The 24,590-nt window shown below is 38.5% G+C and overlaps 1 pseudogene; it reads right to left on the bottom strand.

The window, feature by feature from the left end:
* Window positions 1-21,920: 21,920 nt before the first annotated feature.
* LOC120870941 lies at window positions 21,921-24,354 on the bottom strand (annotated as a pseudogene).
* Window positions 24,355-24,590: the final 236 nt, after the last annotated feature.

A 24,590-nucleotide genomic window follows, 5' to 3' on the forward strand; every position in this document is an offset into this window, starting at 1 on the left:
ATCACTTTATTTTGTTATTCAAGTAGTACCGCATGGCCTGTATATGTCGTACTTTTTTTTTGTATTCCTGTATCTCCATTGCCGGAATTATCATTGTCCTGAAGAACATGGAAAAGAACTTTACAAAAAGTAGCATAATGGAGCAATCTGTTTGGAAAGAATAAAAACATTCTCAAACCACTCCCAGCTCCTGACTGGTATAAAGAGCATATCATTATGTACACTGGGCCTTGATTTTATTCACAGGAGTTTTGAGGGTGTGCAGGCCTTTTAAAAGTAAAGTACAATTTTTAAAAAGTTATTAAAGAGTAGGCAAAGGTTTGCTTGTATCAAATAAAAGTGGGCATGATGCAACCACCTACGAATGCGAGGAAAAGGGAAAAAACTCCTGGAGTTCTCACATAGAGCTGCACAGAATCAGGTGCCTTACTGCTTTATCAGGTCCCACCTATTACATAAGCCTCTTGACTTGAAGATACACTGATCATAAAATTATTTAGAGAAAAAAATATATAGATTAGATGTGGAAACTATTTCAACCAAGATGTGGACAGCCATATTGGCAGATGTCTTATTCAATTCCATCTCATTTGGAATATGAGATGGCCAACAATATGGCCAGGGAAGATGGAGACAAAGGAGTTTTGCAAGCAGACTGCTGTAGACCAGGAAGCTCTTTCCAAGCAGGAGAAGTGTTTCAACTAATTAAAGATGAATGATAAGTGTAACATGGTAAGTAACAGGTTTTAGTAATCATATCAGACTTAATCTATTGCAAAGATGGGGAATATAATTGACTATTAATCAGCACTTTACTTTCATCATTTTATTTTCCAAAATCATCCCAATTCAGGACACTAGGAGATTTGAAACAGGAATTCAATTTCAGTTAAATTATAAAATGTAAAGGCTTTTTTTTTGTACAAAACTTGAAAATTTTCCCATTATACTGCAAATACATGTAAACCAGGTCACTGCTTTAGCGCATATGCCATGCCTCATAATAATCAGATTAAATGACATAAATATTGTCTTACTCACAGATCCCCGAAAGCACTTCCTAGAAATTGAGCTTTAAAGAGAGAGTTGTAGTGAAGTCTGGTTCTTACTGTGTTGAACATAGTTAAGCATGCTGTTTTACTGCAGCAATGCTTCTCATAATGGTAGTCTGAATTTCCAGGATAGTCCTAGACTAGACCTCAAAACACAACATAAATTTTTAAAGACTATTATGCATGCCAGTGGTTGCCATGAACAGAGTTTTAGAAATCCTTATATATCCCTATCCTTAATTCTTCAGTTAAAGAAACAGATAAAATAAAGATTAAATGATTAGCTAAAACTGAACAGATAAATACTTGATAGAGGCAATCCAGGTCTCCTTATGCCACACTATTGACCTGACTAGAATTCTTACACTGACACTCTTCATTTATCATGCTGTGTCAGGAATAAATTGGGATCTATTTTAACTTTTAATAGACTCAACCTTGTCACCTTTCTTTAAATCTTTAATTAGACTTACTACTTGTGTCCCAGTCACATGTTATGTAAAATAATTCTGCTCATCTTTAATATTATGTTAAGTTTGAAGATGAAGTTTTACTCTTCTTAAGTTGTAGCTGACATTATAATTCTATAAACCTGTTATCTAATAGGTAATCACATTTATATGTTTTTTATTCAAAGAAGAATTTTCCTATTGAGCATCTTACTAGAATTTTATAAGCATATACCTCATTCAGAAACTGGATCAACAAGACTATAGAGTCTATTTAGACTTTAATTATTTGAACATCATTATACCTTATTTTAGAGTATCAATTCCTTGATGTCATGAGTAGCAATGAGATAGAAACAAACGTTTACAAATTACCTAATCATTGACATTGGTACTTAAAGGTAAGTTACCAAATATTTTTACTGTTCCACTTCTGTTACATTTGTATCTATATAAATGAGATCAATGTGTATGTATATTGTTTTATACAGAAACCACTTTCTATAAAGGATAAATGAATACTAACACAGCAACCCTTCATGGATCACAGTCTTGTCATGGTGAAGGTGCTTGTGAAACTCAGTGAAGCTATGAGCCATGCCAAACAGGACCACCCAAAATGGGTGGATATTTTGGAGAGTTCTGATAAAACATGGTCCCCTGGAGGAAGGAAAAGCAAACCACTCCAGTAATCTTGCTGTGAGAACCCCATGGACAATATGAAGACCCTGGTAGATGACCTCCCCAGGTCAGAAGGTGTTGAATATGTGTGTTTTATTGCAGTGTGCTTCTGGTGGTGAAAGTAAAGTAAAATGAATGAATCTGGTGGGGAAAGTAAAGTTCAATATTGTAAAGGACAATATTGCACAGGAACCTGGAATGTTAGCTCTATGACTCAAGGAAAATTGGAAGTGGTCAAGTAGGAGATGCCAAGAATGAACATTAACATTTTAGGAATCAGTGAACCAAAATGGATGGAAGTGGGCAAAGTAAATTCAGATGACCACTATATCTACTACTATGTGCAAGAATCCTTTAAGAAAGGAGTAGCCCTCATAGTCAAAAAGAGTCTGAAATGCAGTACTTGGGTGCAATCTCAAAAACACCAGAAATGATCTCAGTTTGTTTCAAAGGAAAACCATTCAACATCACTATGTCGAGTCTTTGCCCCAATCACTAATCCTAAAGGAAATCAGTCCTGAATATTCTTTGGAAAGACTGATGCTGAATCTGAAGCTCCAATCCTTTGGCCACCTGGTGCGAACAGCCCACTCTTTGGAAAATACCCTGATGATGGGAAAGACTGAACAGAGGAGAAGGAGCAGCAGAGGATGAGATGGTTAGATAGCATCACCAAATCAATGGACGTGAATTTGAGCTGACTCCGGGAGACAGAAAAGCGCAGGGAAGCCTGGCATGCTGCAGTCCATTGGGTTGCAAAGGGTCAGACCCAACTTGACTCAACAACAACAGCAATACAGTAAAGTGAATATTATTTCACAGAAAGTAAATTGACTCATTCCTTAGCATACCAGTGGTTCTCTAAAATGTCAGAACCATAGACTTTGAATTGCAAGTTTGATAAATAAATTTTGTAATGAATAAAAGGCTATAAAAAGGCATAATGATTACTTTTTGAACAGTTAGTCCCTCATTTATTTAAGTAGATATTTACTAAGTACCTATTATGTACTATACTAGTTAGATGCTGAAGAAATTATGCTTAAGATGTAGTACTTCTCCTTAAGTTATTTATAGATAAGTTGAACCTATATTCTGTTTTCCTAGGAATTTATATATTTACTGCTTTTTAAAAATCTAATTTATTCAGAAGATGCCTTTTAATCTCAAATGTACCATCATATGATTACCCTATTTGTAAATTACTGATAAAACCCTTATATATAGAAATATTGGAAGAAATTCAAGTGACCAAATTAGATCTTTTTTAAAAAGTAAATTAGATCCTTAGTTTCTTTTATGGGACTTTAAAAATTCTTTTATTTTGAATAGTTCAAATACTAGTCTATCTGCATCAGTTGTGGCAACTTATTGTAAACCACAGTGTAAGTTGAATAAATATCTGATTATCTATCACCAGAATCAATCTCACACCACAGAAGTCAGTAAATTAATTTCATCCAGCTGTGTTAAATCCTGTTTGGAGAAAACAGTGTAAAGAGGATTATGACAACATATTATAAATTGACTGTAAATAAACACCAATCTCCTCTTGAGGGAAGACATGATATTTACACCTATAAATGATTTTTTCATGATGCTCTGTCTCTGTTTCCTTGCTTTTAGGTAAAAATGGGGTATGGTTAGCTGTCATTTTGTGGATGTAGAATGTATTTTAAGGAAATCTACTGAGGAAATGCTGAAGCTCCAATACTTTGGCCACCTGATGCGTAGAGCTGAGTCATTGGAAAAGACCCTGATGCTGGGAAAGATTGAGGGCAGGAGGAGAAGGAGGTGACAGAGGATGAGATGGCTGGATGGCATCACTGACACAATGGACATGAGTCTGAACAAACCCCAGGAGACAGTAAAGGACTGGGAAGCCTGGCATGCTACAGTCCATGGCATCGCCAAGAGCTGTACACGACTTAGCAACTGTACAACAACAATTAAAAAAAAGTACTCCTCTGAAAGCAGCAAAAACAAATTCCCAAGATGCAACTCTGAGTATATATTAAATTCTATAAGGAAGAAGAATAGAAGTAGATCCAGGAAAAGTAAGAAAAGTTTGCTTACAACTCTAAAGAAATTAATATTCTCACTTGTCTAAGACCTAATTCCTTAACTATGCCTGGTTGGAGTCTATATTTGAAAAACAAGAGAGGCTTTTGATAATTCAGTTTTAAAACATCCAAATCACCACATGAAGTCTTGAGACATACAAAGGTATTAAAATCACATTTTTTGCTTCACTCCCCAGCCCTTGGTAATCACCATTCTACTCTCTGCTTTTACAAGTTCAACGTTTTTGGATTCTATATATAAGTGATATCATACAGTATTCATCTTTGACTTACCTCACTTAGCATAAGTACCTTCTGGGTCCATTCATGTTGTCTGGAATGGAAGGATTTCTTTTGTTCTCACAGCTGAGTAATATCAGATTATGTAGCATACGAATATACATGTGCATATTGTTTGTGTGCTGTGCTTAGTCCCTCAGTTGTGTCCAACTCTGCGAGACTGTAGCCCACCAGGCTCCTCTGTCCATGGTTAATCTCCAGGTAAGGACACTGGCATGGGTTGCTATGCTCTCCTCCAGGGGATCTTCCCAACCCAGGAATTGAACCCAGGTCTCCTGCATTGCAGGTGGATTCTGTACCTCCTGAGCCACCAGGGAAGCCCATATGTATATTCATCTATTTATCTATCTATCTGATATTCATTCTTTCATTTACTGATGAACACTGGACACAGGTTGTTCATATATTCTGTGGCTATTGTGTATTATGCTGCAATAAGAAGCCTGGTAGGCTGTGGTCCATGGGGTCACGAAGAGTCGGACACGACTGAGCGACTCCACTTTCACTTTTATGCATTGGAGAAGGAAATGGCACCCCACTCCAGTACTCTTGCCTGGAAAATCCCATGGACAGAGGAGCCTGGAAGGCTGCAATTCATGGGGTCACTGAGGGTCGGACATGACTAAGCGACTTCACTTTCACTTTTCACTTTCATGCATTGGAGAAGGAAATGACAACCCACTCCAGTGTTCTTGCCTGGAGAATCCCAGGGACAGGGGAGCCTGGTGGGCTGCCGTCTATGTCGCACAGAGTCAGACAAGACTGAAGTGACTCGGCAGTAGCAAACATGATCAGTATATAATAAATACTGACTTTTACAGTTTAAAAAATCACATTTTGCTAATTTATTATGTTTTTGCATTTTACAAATACATAAGAGAAATATAAATAAAGAGCAATGGAGTCTATTTCTCCACGGAAATAGAAAGGATGCAAATTTTTGCCCTTGAGCTTATATGTACAATAAACTATAAAATAATTGATTTCTCATTGCTAATGAGTAGTAGTGCTACTAATACTTACTGTAAATAATCTGAATATTTTCTCTGTACATTTAAGATAAAAAGCTCCTATCACATTTCAGAATGTGAGAAAAAGCTACAATGACTTCCTAATCTTTCTCCATACATACAACTCCTCTTCACCATGCCTCAGGAAGCATATATCTGATAGCATATGCTCATTAAATACTTGATGTTTTGAAAAGAGTAACTGAGCATTTGTGGTTCTTTTGGGGGAAACTGAGATAATAAAAAGTATATAGATGACTCTATAGTTACCCTGCTAATTCTGGCAAAAATAAGCAGATGAGACTAGTTCATTTTCAAACCATCCTACAATGCTAATTTTATGAACTTTTTTTTTCTTTGCTCAGGGGTGAGAAAACAATAACAATATGTAAATACATTTATCAAAGACAGCTGGGAAGTGTCATATCTTGCAGTTAAATTAAGTTGGAGCAGCAGTAAAGAATCCACTTCCCAATGCAAGAGACACAGGAAATGTGGGTTTGGTCTCTGAGTCATGGAGATCCCCTGAAGTAGGAAATGGCAACCCATTCCAGTATTCTTGCCTGGGAAACGCCATGGACAGAGAAGCCTGGTGGGCTACAGTCCATCCATAGGGTCACAAAGAGTTGGACATGTCTCAGTATGCATATATGCATAAGTAGATAATTACATAAATATTATGATTCAAAATGAAATTTTTATGGTTAGCTTCAAATACATTTTTGTTAGCTTATCAATAAATATCATAAAGAATGTGCTATCTAAAAGCCAAAGTAGTTTACTTCCCTTTTGAAATTAATTTTCTTTCCTTTTTAATATTACTAGGATTTTCAAAAATTTATCAGTAAATTTCTACTTAAAAGATCCAAAACTAAGTCTGAAAAACAAAAGCTATACCTATGCTGGAAAAGATTGAAGGCAGGAGAAGGGGGATGATAGAGGATGAGATGGTTGGATGGCATCACTGACTCGATGGACTTGAGTTTGAGCAAGCTCCAGGAGTTGGTGATGGACAGGGAAGCCTGGTGTGCTGCAGTCTATGGGGTCACAAAGAGTCGGACATGACTGAGTGACTGAACTGAACTGACTGAGTTATATTAGAACTAATACAGATAGCTACAGTCAGATTTATGAACATATAAATAGTAGTATCAAATGTAATTAATAGATAATTATGTATAAGTTTGTAATTTTAAGTGACTAGATAACAGAAAATTAACAGTTTTCTTGGGGCTTTCCTGGTAACTCAGTGGTAGAGTATCTGCTTGCCAGTAAGGGAGACACAGGTTCAAGCCCTCTTCTCAGAGGATCCCACAGGCAGTGGAGCAACTAGGCCCACACACCACAACAATTGGACCCATGCTCTAGAGTTCAGGAACCACAAGTACTGAGCCCAAGTGCCACAACTACAGAAGCTTGTACACCCTAGAGCCCATGCTCTGTAACAAGAGAAGCCCACGCTCTGCAACAAAGAGCAACCCTGGCTTGCCACTACTAGAGAAAAGCATGTGCAGCAAGGAAGGCCCAGCACAGCCATAAATAAATATTTTTTTAAATAAAAAGTGAAACTACTTCTTATTAATGATTCACAAGATAATTATTAATTTTATTTATTATATCTATTAGAATATCTGGATGTCAATATATCCCCAAGATGGTCAATTTTGTGTTAACATGATGGGTATTTTGATAAGTTAAAATGTAGGTCAGTAAACTTTGAATAAAGCAGACTGCCCTCCATAATATGACCTCATCCAATCAACTGAAGGCTTAAATAGAAAAGAAAAAAATTATTTGCCTCCCTGACCAGAGCCAGAAGGAATTCTCCAACAGGTTGACATCAGGCTTCGTCTACATCATCAATTTTCCTGAGTTTCCAGGCTTCTGGCCCTCACTGTTGATTTTGGACTTGCCTGCCAACACAATTGTGTAACCCAATTCCTTATAATAAATAATGATCCTGACTCTCTGGATAAATCTGACTATCTCTCTGGATAACCCTGACTATGGTCCTGGTGATTCTGTCTCTATTGATTCTGTCTCTCTGGATAACTCTTACTAACACAATCCCCAAAATCAATTTGACTGAAATTATATGTCTTTATACAGCCATCATTTCTGACCTTATAGTACCAATAAAAGTGATTGCAACATGAAAAAAAAAAATCAATCACAATGCCATAAAGTGAAATGTCTAGATAAATTTCTTTGATCAAAATTTTATTTCTTATCATATGGATACTAACATAAAAAAACAAAAAACAAAAAACACCCTGACCTCCAGAATAAAGCAGGTCACATTATTTCTACATAGGAAAGAATTTTGAGCCACACTAAGCTTGTCTTTATTTTGTTCTGAATTTGATTTTAAGAAATTTTAGTCACAACATTTATTAGTCTGGATATAATAGGGTACACTGTGTTAATAAACAACTCTAAAGATCAGTGGTTTATGAAGCCAATTTATTTCTATCCCATGTTAAATGCCCATTGCAAAATGAATGCATCTCTGTTCTAAGTTATACCCACTCTAGGTCTAGGCTGAAGAAACAGAATCTCTGTAGAAGTGAAGCTTAGCAGTGAGATGGCTTTTAAAGCCTTAAGAGTGACACATATCACCTCCACATAAATACCAGTAGCTAAAGAGATTTATATGATCTGTCCTGATTTCAGACTCCAAGGATGCATAATTCTCTTTCTGGGTATATCATCACAATGACTAAGTCTGAGATAATTGGGCAAGAATGAAAGTATAATCTTTCTGCAGACAGAATCCTGCAAATTACACTGCCAACACTGACATTGATAACATATATTTGGTGTCAACATACTAGATAAAACTACACATGTTGTCAACAGACAGAGGTAATAGAAAGTGATATTATGGTTCACTATAAAAATATTTGTAAACAATAACTATACCAACACAAAACAACTGCCCAATATGTGTGAGTATTTGCAGTTATAATTAACATCTTGTCCCTAATATATTCAAAGATAAACAGAACACCTGACTCTCAAACAACATTACACTGAAGTCTGCTGGAATCAATAATCTCTGATTCTCATATAATGACACACATGTGTATTTTTCATTTGAAATAATTATTTCTTCTTGAAGGGTTTGGAAATAAAATTGAGAAGGAGGAGGACTTGAAAACATGAATAAGTAGAAATAAAAAGGAAAAAAAAAGGGAAATCTGGATTTAGAATAAAACTATTCTCATTAGTAAAACTTCATTTCTCACAAGACAGTGATGTAGAGTAAAAGAAGAATCAATATTTGCTTAAAAGAACAAAATTTAGATATTAATAGTATTGTAAAAACTTTTTGTTTTTTAAAAAAAAAAACAAAAGAAAATCAACCAATACTATTTAGATAAATTAAGTTTCTTTTACAGTGAAACAGCATTGTGATTTCCATTTTTAAGTGACAGTTAATGAAATTTTGTGAAATGCAGTTTTTTGTTAGAAATTATAGTTTTTTTGTGGGAAAATCTCTTTTCTGGAGGCTAACCTTTGTGGGAAATAGATGGGGAAACAGTAGAAACAGTGTCAGACTTTATATTTTTGGGCTCCAAAATCACTGCAGATAATGATTGCAACCATGAAATTAAAAGATGCTTACTCCTTGGAAGGAAAATTATGACCAACCTAGATAGCATATTCAAAAGCAGAGACATTACTTTGCCAACAAAGGTCCATCTAGTCAAGGCTATAGTTTTTCCAGTGGTCATGTATGGATGTGAAAGTTGGACTGTGAAGAAAGCTGAGCGCTGAAGAATTGATGCTTTTGCACGGTGGTGTTGGAGAAGACTCTTAAGAGTCCCTTGGACTGCAAGTAGATTCAACCAGTCCATTCTAAAGGAGATCAGTGCTGGGTGTTCTTTGGAAAGAGTGATGCTGAAGCTGAAACTCCAGGACTTTGGCCACTTAATGTGAAGAGTTGACTCATTGGAAAAGACTCTGATGCTGGGAGGGATTGGGGACAGGAGGAGAAGGGGATGACAGAGGATGAGATGGCTGGATGGCATCACGGACTCGATGGATAAGAATCTGGGTGAACTCCGGGAGTTGGTGATGGGCAGGGAGGCCTGGCGTGCTGCAATTCATGGGGTCGCAAAGAGTGAGACACGACTGAGTGACTGAACTGAACTGAACTTTACTGATGTTCTATAGTTGAAAATCATCCTACATGAGACAATGAGCCACTTGGGAAAGTGTGTATGTTTTTACATGATACAGATTTGAATTAAAATCTTAACTCAGAATAGGAGCAGGTGATTATGGTTGACTTCTCTGGATCTCAATTCCTTGTATAAAATAGTGATAACAATAATATTTCAATTAAATTAAAAAGCATGAACAGACCAATCACAAGCAGCAACATTGAAACTGCAATCAAAAAAAGTCTTCCAACAAACTAAAGCCCAGGGTCAGATGGCCTCACAGGTGAATTCTGGCCAAAGTTTAGGGAAGAGCTAACACCTATCATGCTCAAACTCCTCTAGAAAAATTCAGAGGAAGGAAAACTCCCAAACTCATTCTATGAGGCCACTGTCACCCTGATATGAAAACCAGACAAAGATACCCCCCCCCAAAAAAAAAAACCACTACAGGCCAATATCACTGATGAACATATATGCAAAAATCCTCAACAGAATTCTAGCGAACAGAATCCAACAACACACTAAAAGGATCATATACCATGATCAAGTGGGAATTACCCCAGGGATGCAAAAATTCTTCAACATACACAAATCAATCAATGTGATATACCACATGGACACACTGAAAGATAAAAATCATATGATCACTTCAATAGATGCAGGAAAAGCTTTCTACAAAATTCAACTCACATTTATGATAAAAACATTCCAGAAAGTAAATTTATAAGAAAGGAACCTGAAATAAAGTGAAAGTGAAAGTCATTCAGTTGTGTCCTACTTTTTGTGACCCCATGGACTTTACAGTCCATGTAATTCTCTAGGCCAAAATACTGGAGTGGGTAACCTTTGCCTTTTCTATGGGATTTTCCCAACCCAGGGATAGAAACCAGGTCTCCAGCATTGGAGGTGGATTCTTTACCAGCTGACCCACAGAGAAGCCCCAAAATTCTGGAGTGGCTAGCCTATCTCTTCTCCAGTGGATTTTCTCGACCCAGGAATCAAGCCAGGGTCTCCTGCATTGCAGGCAGATTCTTTACAAACTGAGCTAGTTGGGGAATCCCTACCTCAGCATAGTAAAGGCCATATACAACAAATCCACGGTAAACATTATTATCAATGGTGAAAAACTAAGCATTTCCTCTAAGATCAGGAAAAAGATTGCCTACTCTCAATATTATTCTTCAATGTAGTTTTGGGAATCCTAGCCACAGCAATCAGAGAAGAAAAAAAATAAAATAAAAGCAATCCAAATTGGAAAAGAGAAGGAAAACTCTACTTGTAGATGACATGATGTTACACATCAAAAACCCTAAAGATCCCATCAGAAAATCACTAGAGCTAATCAATGAAAATCATAAAGTTGCAGGATAGAAAATTAACACAGAGAAATCTCTTGCATTCCTATACAATAACACTGAAAAATCAGAAAGAGAAGTTAAGGAAACAATCCCATTCACCATTGCAACAAAAAGAATAAAATATCTAGGGATAAATCTACCTAAAGAAACAAAGGACCTGTGTGCAGAAAACTCTAAGTCACCAATGAATGAAATTAAGATGACACAAACAGAAAGAAATACTGTGTTCTTGGATTGGAAGCATCAATATTGTGAAAAGGACTATACTATCAAAAGTAATCTAGATTCAGTACAATCCCTATCAAACTACCAATGGTATTTTTCACAACTAAAATTTAAAAAAAATTCACAATTTGTATGGAAACATGTGGAGAGGCCTGACAGAATGTGGTCCACTGGAGAAGGGAATGGCAAGCCACTTCAGTATTCTTGCCTTGAGAACCCCATGAACAGTAGGAAAAGGCAAATTGATAGGATAACAAAAGAGGAACCCCTAGGTCATTACGTGCCCAATATGCTACTGGAGATCAGTGGACAAATAACTCCAGAAAGAATGAAGGGATGGACCCAAAACAAAAACAATACCCAGCTGTGGATGTGACTGGTGATAGAAGCAAGATCTGATGCTCTAATAGGAACCTGGAATGTCAGAGCCATGAATCAAGGCAAATTGGAAGTGGTCAAACAAGAGATGGCAAGGGTGAACATTGACATTCTAGGAATCAGCAAACTAAAATGGACTGGAATGGGTGAATTTAACTCAGATGACCATTACATCTACTACTGCGGGGAGGAATCCCTCAGAAGAAATGGAGTAGCCATCATGGTCAACAAAAAAGTCCAAAATGCAGTACTTGGATGCAATCTGAAAAACCACAGAATGATCTCTGTTCATTTCCAAGGCAAACCATTCAATATCACAGTTATCCAAGTCTATGCCCCAACCAGTAATGCTGAAGAAGCTTAAGTTGAACGGTTTTATGGAGACCTACAAGATCTTTTAGAACTAATACCCAAAAAAGATGTCCTTTTCATTATAGGGGACTGGAATGCAAAAGTAGGAAGTCAAGAAACACCTGGAGTAACAGGCAAATTTGGCCTTGGAATATGGAATGAAGCAGGGCAAAGACTAATAGAGTTTTGCCAAGAACATGCACTGGTCATAGCAAACACCCTCTTCCAACAACACAAGAGAAGACTCTACACAGGGACATCACCAGATGGTCAACACCGAAATCAGATTGATTATATTCTTTGCAGATAAAGATGGAGAAGCTCTATAAAGTCAGCAAAAACAAGACCAGGAGCTGACTGTGGCTCAGATCATGAACTCCTTATTACCAAGTTCAGACTTAAATTGAAGAAAGCAGGGAAAACTGCTAGACCATTTACGTATGACCTAAATCAAATCCCTTATGATTATACAGTGGAAGTGAGAAATAGATTTAAGGGTCTGGATCTGATAGACAGAGTGCCTGATGAACTATGGACTGAGGGTCGTGATATTGTACAGGAGACAGGGATCAAGACCATCCCCATGGAAAAGAAATGCAAAAAAGCAAAATGGCTGTCTGGGGAGGCCTTACAAATAGCTGTGAAAAGAAGACAGGTGAAAAGCAAAGGAGAAAAGCAAAGATATAAGCATCTGAATGCAGAGTTCCAAAGAATAGCAAGAAGAGATAAGAAAGCCTTCTTCAGCAATCAATGCAAAGAAATAGAGGAAAACAACAGAATGGGAAAGGCTAGAGATCTCTTCAAGAAAATTAGAGATACCAAGGGAATATTTCATGCAAAGATGGGCTCAATAAAGGACAGAAATGGTATGAACCTAACAGAAGCAGAAGATATTAAGAAGAGGTGGCAAGAATACATGGAAGAACTGTACAAAAAAGATCTTCACGACCCAGATAATCATGATGATGTGATCACTAACCTAGAGCCAGACATCTTGGAATGTGAAGTCAAGTGGGCCTTAGAAAGCATCACTACAGACAAAGCTAGTGGAGGTGATGGAATTCCAGTTGAGCTGTTTCAAATCCTGAAAGATGATGCTGTGAAAGTGCCACACTCAATATGCCAGCAAATTTGGAAAACTCAGCAGTGGCCACAGGACTGGAAAAGGTCAGTTTTCATTCCAATCCCAAAGAAAGGCAATGCCAAAGGATGCTCAAACTACCGCACAATTGCACCCATCTCACATGCTGGTAAAGTAATGCTCAAAATTCTCCAAGCCAGAGATCAGCAATATGTGAACCATGAACTCCCTGATGTTCAAGCTGGTTTTAGAAAAGGCAGAGGAACCAGAGATCAAATTGCCACCATCTGCTGGATCATGGAAAAAGCAAGAGAGTTCCAGACAAAACATCTATTTCTTCTTTATTGACTATGCCAAAGCCTTTGACTGTGTGGATAACAATAAACTGTGGAAAATTCTGAAAGAGATGGGAATACCAGACCACCTAACCTGCCTCTTGAGAAATCTGTATGCAGGTCAGGAAGCAACAGTTAGAACTAGACATGGAATAACTGACTGGTTCAAAATAGGAAAAGGAGTATGTCAAGGCTGTATATTGTCACCCTGCTTATTTAACTTCTATGCAGAGTCCATCATGAGAAATGCTGGACTGGAAGAAACACAAGCTGGAATCAAGATTGCTGGGAGAAATCTCAATAACCTCAGATATGCAGATGACACCACCCTTATGGCAGAAAGTGAAGAGGAGCTGAAAAGCCTCTTGATGAAAGTGAAAGAGGAGAGTGAAAAAGTTGGCTTAAAGCTCAACATTTAGAAAATGAAGATTATGGCATCTGGTCCCATCACTTCATGGGAAATAGATGGGGAAACAGTAGAAACAGTGTCAGACTTTATTTTTTTGGGCTCCAAAATCACTGCAGATGGTGACTGCAGCCATGAAATTCAAAGACGCTTACTCCTTGGAAGAAAAGTTATGACCAACCTAGATAGTATATTCAAAAGCAGAGACATTACTTTGCTGACTAAGGTCCATCTAGTCAAGGCTATGGTTTCTCCTGTGGTCATGTATGGATGTGAGAGTTGGACTGTGAAGAAGGCTGAGTGCCAAAGAATTGATGCGTTTGAACTGTGGTGTTGGAGAAGACTCTTGAGCGTCCCTTGGACTGCAAGGAGATCCAACCAGTCCATTCTGAAGGGATCAGTCCTGGGATTTCTTTTGAAGGAATGATGCTAAAGCTGAAACTCCAGTACTTAGGCCACCTCATGCGAAGAGTTGACTCATTGGAAAAGACTCTGATGCTGGGAGAGATTGGGGGCAGGAGGAGAAAGGGACGACCCAGGATGAGACGGGTGGATGACATCACAGACTCAATGGACGTGGGTCTGGGTTAACTCCAGGAGATAGTGATGGATGGGGAGGCCTGGCATGCTGCGATTCATGGGGTCACCAAGAGTCGGACACGACTGAGTGACTGAACTGAACTGAACTGATGGAAACATGAAAGACCCCAAACAAGCAAAGCAATCTTGAGAAAGGAAAATGGAGCTGGAGGAATCAACCTTCCTGACTTCAGACTATACTGCAAAACTACTGTCATTAAAACAGTATGGTACTGGCATAAAAACAGAAACATAGATGAATGGAACAAGATAAAATGGCCAGAGACAAACCCACATACTTACGGGCACCTTATTTTTGACAAGAGAGGTAAGAATGTACAACGGAGAAAAGCTAGCCTCTGAAATAAGTGGCGCTGGGAAAACTAGATAGCTACATGTCAAAGAATGAAACTAGAACACTTTGTAACACCATACACAAAAATAAACTAAAAACGGATTAAATATTTAAGTATAAGGCCAGAATTTATAAAGTTCTTAGGGGAAAGTATAGGCAGTACACTCTTTGGCATAATCTCAGCAAGATTCTCTTTGATCTACCTCTGCTGGCTGCTGCTGCTGCTGCTGCTAAGTCGCTTCAGTTGTGTCCAACTCTGTGCGACCCCATAGATGGCAGCTGACCAGGCTCAACCGTCCCTGGGATTCTCTAGGCAAGAACACTGGAGTGGGTTGCCATTTTCTTCTCCAATGCATGAAAGTGAAAAGTGAAAGTGCAGTCACTGAGTTGTGTCCAACTCTCAGCGACCCCATGGACTGCAGCCTACCAGGCTCCTCTGTCCATGGGATTTTCCAGGCAAGAGTACTGGAGTGTGCCATTGCCTTCTCCTACAGTGATGGAAATAAAAATGAAAGTAAATACACAGGACTTAATTAAATCTAAAGCTTTTTTACAGCAAATGAAACAACAAGATTAAAAAACAACCCTCAGAATGAGAGAAAATGAGTCCAAATGAAACTGACAAAGGATCAATCTCCAAAACATACAAGCATATTATGTAGCTCAATACCAGAAAAGCAACCCAATCAAAAAATGGGCAGAAGACCTAAACAGATGTTTCTCCAAAGACCTAAACAATCTGTCCTTTCTCCAAACAAATGTATGGCAAAGAAGGCATACGGATGGCCAACAAAACACATGAAAAGATGCTCAACATCACTCATTACTAGAGAAATGCAAATCAAAAGTACAATGAGGTATCACCTCACATCAGTCAGAATGCCCATCATTAAAACATTTACAAACAATAAACGCTGAGGAGGATGTGGAAAAAAGGGAACCCTCTTGCATTGTTGGTGGGAAGGTAAATTGTTACAACCACTATGGAGAACAGCATGGAGATTCTTTAAAAAACTAGAACTGGAACTACCATATGACCCAGAAATCCCACTACTGGGCATATACCCTGAAAAAACCATAAATGAGAGATGCATGTACCCTAGTGTTTGTTGTAGCACTTTTTACAATAGCTAAGACAAGGAAGCAACCTAGATGTCCATCTACATATGAATGGATACAGAATTCTCTTATGCATATATAATGGAAGGCTACTCAGCTTTAAAAAAGAACACATTTGAATCAGTCTTAATAAGATGGATGAACCTAGAGCCTATTGTACAGAGTGAAGTAAGTTAGAAGGGAAAGACAAATATGTATACTAACACATGTGTATAGAATCTAGAAAGATGGTAAGATGAACCTGTTCTGAGGGCAGCAATAGAGATGCAGACAGAGAAGAGACTTGTGGATACAGTGTGGGAGGGAGAGAGTGGGATGAATTGAGACAGTAGTATGGAAACATATACATTACCATATGTAAAATACACAGTTAGTGGGAATCTGCAGTTTGACAGACGGAGGTCAATCTAGTGCTCTGTGACAACGTAGAGAGGTAGAATGGGGTGGGAGATGGGAGGGAGGCTCAAGAGAGAGGGGACATATGTATACCTGTGGCTGATTCATGCTGATGTATGGCAAAAAATAGCACAATATTGTAAAGAAAATATCTTGCAATAAAAAATTTAAAAAAAATCAGACACAAAAGAGAATCAACATATTATTTAGGTAAATAAAAGTTTTCTTTTATAGTGAAACAGCATCATGATTTCCATTTTTAAATAATAGTTAATGAAATTTGTGAAATGCAGTATTTTTCTTAGAAATTATAAAATTTCTTGTGAGAAAATCTTTTTCTGATGGCTAATTTATTGATGTAAATGGTTTTCCATGAGATGGTGATACACTTGGGAAAGTGCATGTTTTTACATGATACAGATATGAGTTAAAATCTTAACTCAAAATAGGAGCAGGTGATTATAGACTAATAGTTACCCTCTCTGGATCTCAATGTCATATATAAAATAATAACAGTTATATTTAAATTAAATTTTGTATAGATTTTTAACATCTTTTTATTACAACGTCTCTCACTTGAGTTTTTCTTCAGCCTTATAAACATTTAAAACTATGACAGGGAAAACTGTCACAAGAAATAAATGGTTCCCTTTGTATGCACTTATACAAATTAAGATTGTATAGGTTTGTTAATTAAAATAGTGAAGTAAGTTAAGAAAACACACTGAGAATTCTTGGAACATTTATAGGATCTCTGTGCTTATTTACAATGCAAGTTAACCATCTATTCTTTCTCTAATCTGAGGTAAATTGAAAGCTAAAGTGCCATCTTTTCTATATCTTTTTTTTTTTCTTACAGCCATTTACTTAGTAGTGATAGATGGAGCATTTGCTTGTCGTGAATAGCATGCTATACATCTATTTTAATGAATTTTAGCCATCAACTTAATTGATAGTTTCAAACAGTGGGATAGATTTATTCCCACAATGAATAAAACTACTTAACATTTGCAGCCTGTATAAATTATGTTAACACTTCTGTTGGTTCTCCATTTTCAGCCTAATATACTGCTAATTTTAAAAGAAATCAATCAAACTATAGATCATATATCACTAGACCATAGCTTCTGTTTAAGTAAAAATATTTTTTCTATAATACCTTAAAACTGTGTGTTAAATGATTTTGCCAGGAGCCTTCACTGAACCATGAAGCTTTTGACTTGTCTGATGTATATCTCTGTGAGCTCCCTTTATCATTTTTTACTTCAAACTATTTGTCTTTCCCTGGCATCCCACCTGTACAAGATGTCTCTATTGTGATAACTTATTATATAGAGTTTCAGAAAATTTGTCCCCTAATCAGAAATGACTCTAACTCCATATAGGTTATTATAAAGAACAAAACACAAAGAAGCAACGATCTAATATTGATTTCTGAAACAGTATATGTGTATATATATAAAAATATAATTTTTCTAGTACAAATGAAAAACCCTAGGTAAAATATCACAGAATCCAGTACACTTCACAGGATTTGGCAATTATATTAGGAAATGGTTCAAAATTTATATAATAAATAATTTCTATGTTTTAATAATTTGTTATATTATTAAACCACTGAGTTATTTGCTTTTGCTGCATTACTAACAATGCATGTTTTAATTACATTTTATTACATTATATTTTATGGAAGACTGGTATTATAGTTGAATAATGTTCTCAAATAGATTAGAACTAACATGCTGTACAGGGGTAGAAGTATTATAGATAAAAATTGCAATCACTTGTTATTTATTGCAGTATTTGATCTAAATAATAAATTGCTTCAAGATCCTTCATTTTTTTCTTAAGTAGAATTGTGTAACTTTTTTCTGTTTTGTAATAACATTTTCTTCTGATGAAACTGCAAAAAGTTTAAGAATTGATTATTTTGCTTTATTTTCATTTAATATGAATTTAAAGGAATTAAGAAATGGGGAAACCATAAGGTAATGCTTTATATATGTTAATACTAGTACTATAAAATTAAGATCTACTTTAATAAAACATAATTTAATTAAATTTAATTTCATGGAGTTATAGGAAAAGAAATGGATCAAAAGTACCACCCACTGGAAGACAGCAATTAAACTAAGATATACATATAAGTTGCAGTGTTACCTGTATTTAATGGTATCCAAGACATCATGTCATTTATTAGATATGATACAATAAAATGAGCTCTTTTTAAATGCTCTGAATAGATATTAAAAGTCTCACTGGACATGGTGGTCCTGATTTAAAGGTGAGATCAGTCAGCATGGTTGAGTTTATTTTTTTTCCCACAGATTTAATAAGCTACATAAGTGCAGATAACTGAATCCAATGAGGTATTTGCAATGAAGAGATATGTACAATGAAGCAAGAAAATGACAAACATGCTGATGTTGTAAGTTGGTTAATTATTTTATTGTTGGAAAATGGAACTTAAGGTGGGTCATTAAAGAAGTAAATTTGACCATGACAATGGTCGGTACAAAGATGGCATCTTTGTGGTATTGTAATAGATTATCCCCAAATTTATTGTCACTAAATAGCCATACATTATCACCATAAATCAGAACATTGAAAAGGACAAAGTGGGGATTCCTTGTATAAGTTCTATTGTCTCTATGGCCTCAGGTTAGAGAATCAAAGATCAAATACTGGAATCGTTAAAGGTTCATGCTCTCACTTGTCTAGTTGTTGACAGTGACTGTTAAACAGGAGCCTCAGTTTTCATTCTTCAAAGGGCCTCTGATTATAGAGGTAGTTTGGGTTTCCTTAGAGCACAATACCTGGATCCAAAGATAAGTGCCACAAGACAGAAGGAGCCAGGTAGAAGTCTTATATAACATTTTATGATATAACTTTGGAAGTCGTGTGCCATCACTGCTATCACATTTTTGGTTTTCAGGCCTTTACTTTTTTAGAGCAAATATAGGTTCACAGAAACACTGAGAGGAAGGTATAGATATTTCTCATGTACTCCCTAAACCACACATGCAACTACTCACGCATTAGCAACATCTTCCTCCAATTTTACAACTGATGAAACTATACTATATTGACACATCATTATCATCCAAAGTCCACAGTTTACATTAAGTTTCACTCTTTTGAAAATAATTTTATTTAAAACTTGGTATTATCTGGAATCTCCACTGAGAGCCTGCATTATTCAAGTGAGGTCTCTGCATTTTTTTTTCATCAAAATTCCCATTTCTGCCAGTACTTTTTGACCTCTAAGCATTTCATCTGGGCCCCTACTCCCCAGTAACTGTCCTCTGTCAAACCTCATGGAAGACTGCTTTGCATACATCATCTTACTATTCAGTCAGAAATAGAAAGGATCCTTAAAGCCAATATTTGGAGCTCCTTTCCTGAGTAGGATCCTGTTTAATAATAACCTAACGTCACAAACTACAGCTACTCCACTGGCCCTGAACTCCAAGTTCTACTTTTCCAGCTCAGAGATACCACAGTTTTCCATCCCTAAACTAAAAATCTGAAGGGTAAAGTCAACTATAAAGCCAACATTCATAGGTTGCTTAACATGTATTATTTCCCTCCTCTTTCAGGCATAAAATTCCAACACTGCCTGTTAAATAACATTGAAAAATAGTTGTCTTAAGTATTTTCCCCAATTTTTTTATTCATTTTTACTGAATATATATTCCTGTAGTGATTACTCCATCTTGGCTAGATGAGAGAATACATTTTTATAACAGTGTTAATAAACTATGGGATATCTTTTTTAGAGCAAAATTAATACAATAAAAAAATCTGAAAGATCATTTTCCAAGTAAAATCTCCAAGAGAGTCTGTTAATATATTGCTCATATTTAAATAATAGTGGGATGTAAAATTAGAGAAAACTTGGTAGACATTTTATTAATGATATCACCATAAAAATATTTCAGCATGACCCAGAGATAGTCCATTACATTTCATTTTAGTAATACTTAACATGCAGTTGATGAGAATGCAATTATATCCTCAAGTTTTTGAAACATTGTGCAACACTTTGACCTAATTTAATAATTTAAATATTTTAAAGTAAAAGAATCTCAGTGCAGCAAGAAAATCAAAATAATATTACAATTATCTAATTACTGATTTCTTATTAATCACTTAACCAGTCTCAGTTCTCTGATGACAGAGATTACACCTTAGTGAAAGTGAAGTGAAGTCGCTCAGTTGTGTCCAACTCTTTGCGACCCCATGGACTGTAGCCTACCAGGCTCCTCCCTCCATGGGATTCTCCAGGCAAGAGTACTGGAGTGGGTTGCCATTTCCTTCTCCAGGAGGATCTTCCTGACCCAGGGATCAAACCCGGGTCTCCTGCATTCCAGGCAGATGCTTTAACCTCTGAGCCACCTTATTTGTCTCTATATCCCTTTTTCCTAATACAAAGACTGGACTATAGAGGTTTGTAAAATGGATCAATTTGTTAACAGAAAGAACAATAAAAATACATGTGGCATCAGAAACTGTGTTATAATCATGAGAATGTGGTAATTGTAACAATGCAATAATATAATGAACAAATTACTATCAGAAGGAAAATAGAGAATAAATGAATATATAATCTTAAATTTTTAGAATTATATGTTAATGCTATTGTTAGCAGTACTTTCAGAGGGTAAGTTCATCAAAGAAAGGAAAGACAATAGTAATCACACTAATCAATACAAGGTCAGACTCAGGGAATTCAAGATTGATTTGTTCTCCACACATCTTATTGTACACTGAGGAAATTTTTCAGATATGCATTTTCTTATAATTGGTGATGAATTTTGATATAGTAATTTTAATTATAATTAGAAAAGAAATGGATGGAATGAATTGGAGAAGAGATAGTATTATATTTTTATTGAAGTATTCACAAGAACCTGAGTTAGAATTCTCAAAACTATTAAGCTAAGTACGACATTAATGGAAGCTCATACTTAGTCTCAGAAAGCATCTGGAAAAGCTTGCTTGTCAATTATATTGTACTCTGCACTAGGCATTCAGTTTTAATTCTAGGAGTGGGAGTTAACTGCTTTGAAATAAGAATCATGTTGAGAAAGTGACAAGGATAAATAAAGTGTTTAGTTCTACTATTAGGTCATAGAGGATTTATCAAAGGAGAGAGGAAAAAATAATAGAAGTATTTTGACATTTATATATAGAACCTGCATTATTTAACTCAGAATAGGCCAGGCAGAGTTAATTGATGGCAAATATGAGTCTATGTGAATATATATAAAATTAAATTTGAAGAAAATATGAAGGAAAAAAATCAGATTGACATGTGAAGATAAAACCAAATACCAAAAAATTCACACCATATTCAAGAATTGAGAGGTTTTTTTTTTAATTAAAAAAAAAAAAGAAATTAGAAAAAAAAAAGAGTAACCTAAGAGTAATTAACAATTGCTCTTTTATTTTTTATTTTTTTAGATTTAAGAGAAACTTTATTTAGTTTTTTACTAAAGCAACCTAGGTTAAAAACGAATTGAAAAAAGAATTGACGTCAATAGAGAAGAAAAACCTAGACAGACAGACACACACACGCAAAGAAGAAAAACCTAGACAGACAGACACACACAAAGGGAAGACAGCAAGTTCGGGGCTGTCACGTCAGATTCTCTCCCTCTTGGAAATGAGGTCGTCACAGATCCTGGTCAGCTCATCATTCTCTTTAGTCTTCTGCTCCACCACCTTCTTCAGAGAGTGGACACACATCTGCTCCTTCCTCAGGACAACCTGCAGTGCCAGAGATTCCGTCTGGGGCTTGCAGCGGACCTGGGCGATCTCCTCGCTTGCCTGCTGGAGCTTCTCCTCCGCCTGCGCCTTCAGCGCCTGGTACTTCTGAGCCTCCTTCTCCACCCTCTCTATGTAATCCTCGACACACTCCTTCAGCGGCTTTTCGTTCTCCTTCTGTTTCTCAAACCGCTTGAAGAGGTGGGAGAATGACTTTTCCATGGAGTGCAAGTCGGCCATCAGTTGTACCTTCTCCTTCAGGACCTTCTGCATTTTGGCCTTGGCGAGTTCCTTCTGTTTCTGAGACTCCTCCATCACCTGGTAGACAGTCCCCTCAAAGCTGTCCATGATCTTCCTCATCTCCAGGAGCCTCTCCTGCAGCGCTGCGCACTTGCCCCGCAGCACCTCGTTCTCTTTCTGCGTGGCCTCCACCGCCGAGTCCAAGTCCTTCTGGCTATACTGCAGCATGTCCACGATCGGCCCCACAGACAGCAGTGGAACCCCGGGGCCCAAGGTCACACAGAGCCGGGCCAGCCGCCCGGGGCTCCTGGGAAGTCCAGGTCAAGCAGCTGGGCCTGTAGGGGGCTTCCAGAGGAAGGTGCATCCACACTGTAAGCACGGAGACCAGGAGAGAAGCCGCCCACTGTCTGCGTGACCCCAGGGCTCTCCTCGGAGGCCAGAGGGCCCGTGCTGCTGCTGGGTGCCAGTCCCTGGGGACTGTCCTGCAGAAGCGGGTTGAAGTTGAGGTAGTGACTGCTTCCTCAGGGCTGACTCTTTAAATGAGGATGCCCCAAACTGCTCCAGGTAGTCCACCTTGGCCCCTGAGCCTAGGACCTCTGCGGGGTCCCGGAACTGCTCCCCACTCAGGTCCACGGTGGGCTCCGGCTCTCTCTCAGTGGGGGGCGTGCGGTTGGTGGGTGCAGTCGGTGGCTCACTGCTTGGGCTGCCGAGGGGCGCTGACCCCCCTGAAGAGCCTGGGGTCCACCCCCCCACCAACCCGCCGCTCCTGGGGTCCTTGCTGGGGCCCTCGTCCCAGGTGTGTCATCTGAGCACGCCCGCCGGCTCAGAGAGAAGGCCTCTGTGGTCTGGCCGCTCTGCCGGTGCTCCGGGGGCGGGCCTCTCCAGTGTCTGCGGCCGGGTTACAGTCTAGGTCATCTGGCTTGTCCCAGCTCAGGCCGTTGGACTCATGTAGAGCAAGCTTGCAACCTTGCTGGCCTCCGGAGGGGCCTTTCCGGGCCTCGCCTCTGGTCTCCTGGAGCGGGGCTTTGAGACCCAGGACCTTCCTCGCTTCTGCAGGTCGGGGGGACCTTTTGCCGGTGGCGTCAGCAAAGTCAAACTCCAGCCGGACGGGCTCGCTCCTCAGAGAGCCAGCGGCCTGGCCATGGGCCTCCTCCCCCTGAGCCCTGGCGTGTGTGGCCCCTGCAGCCTCTCCTGGGCTGGTCAGGGCCGTGTCCTCGAGGCCAGTGGCATCCATGGAGCCCGCTGGGGCCGCTCCAGGCAGGTCCACGAGGGGTTTTTCTCCAGGGTGGGTACCAGAGGGCGAGGCAGGCCCGGCGAGGGGACCAGGGACCCCCTCCAAAAGAGCTGAGCAGGTCCTCTGCTGCGTCCTGGGACACCACCCTGGGGGGCTGTTCCGGAGTCGCGGGGCCAAGGGGCATGCTCTCCTCTGAGGGCCGAGGGGGACGTGCTCTTCCCGGGCGCACTCAGAGCTGCTGGGCGCTGGTCCTCGGGAGGCCTCGGGGTTTTCAACACTCTCTGGTATCTGGGAAGAGCTTGAGGGACCCAGGCTGACCAGGGAAGCTGAGGGGGGCCCACCAGGAGACTGGTCTTCAGAGGCTGGTCTCATGTCCTCTGAAGGGGGCTCGGCGTTGATCAGTACTGGCTTCTGGAGAATTCCATGGGTCGTTTTGGTGTCTGTTTCCTTGGTGAACTGTTGATTCTCTTTCTGGGTACAGACTTCATGGCAGTTTTCTAATCCAATGGGGTCGCCCAGAGCAAAACAGGCTTTGAGCTTGCTGCCCACTCTGGGACTTAAGATCTTGTGTGTCTATGGGTCCCGCAGAGGAGTCTGAAAAGTCACCTTCACAGCTTTGTCTGTGCTTTTCGGTGGCACGTTCTCTGTGACAGACGGAGAACAGATGATCTTCTGGTAAGTTCCCGTGGTGAAAACAGGAAGTCGCAATTTTCTGTACTTTTGTCACCAGTGACATTTTCGTCACTGAAGATACGCAGACTCATTCTGCTGCCCGCTGCGCGGAGCCGAGGGTGGGAGGTGCCGAGTTCCAGTTGCTCTTTTAATACAGCAATATTTTACAGACTGCTTTATTTTTATTTATTTATTTTTTGCTTCTTTTTTATTTTATTTTTTATTTTTTTTTATTTTACTTTACAATTCTGTATTGGTTTTGCCATACATTGACATGAATGCACCACGGGTGTACATGCTTTAAGTTTGAGTTTAGAGCAAAAAGATACATGATATCTTCAAGATATCCATGAAACTCCTTGGGGAGT

This window comes from Oryx dammah, unplaced genomic scaffold, assembly GCF_014754425.2.
Source record: "Oryx dammah isolate SB20612 unplaced genomic scaffold, SCBI_Odam_1.1 HiC_scaffold_12, whole genome shotgun sequence".
NCBI classification, from domain to species: domain Eukaryota; kingdom Metazoa; phylum Chordata; class Mammalia; order Artiodactyla; family Bovidae; genus Oryx; species Oryx dammah.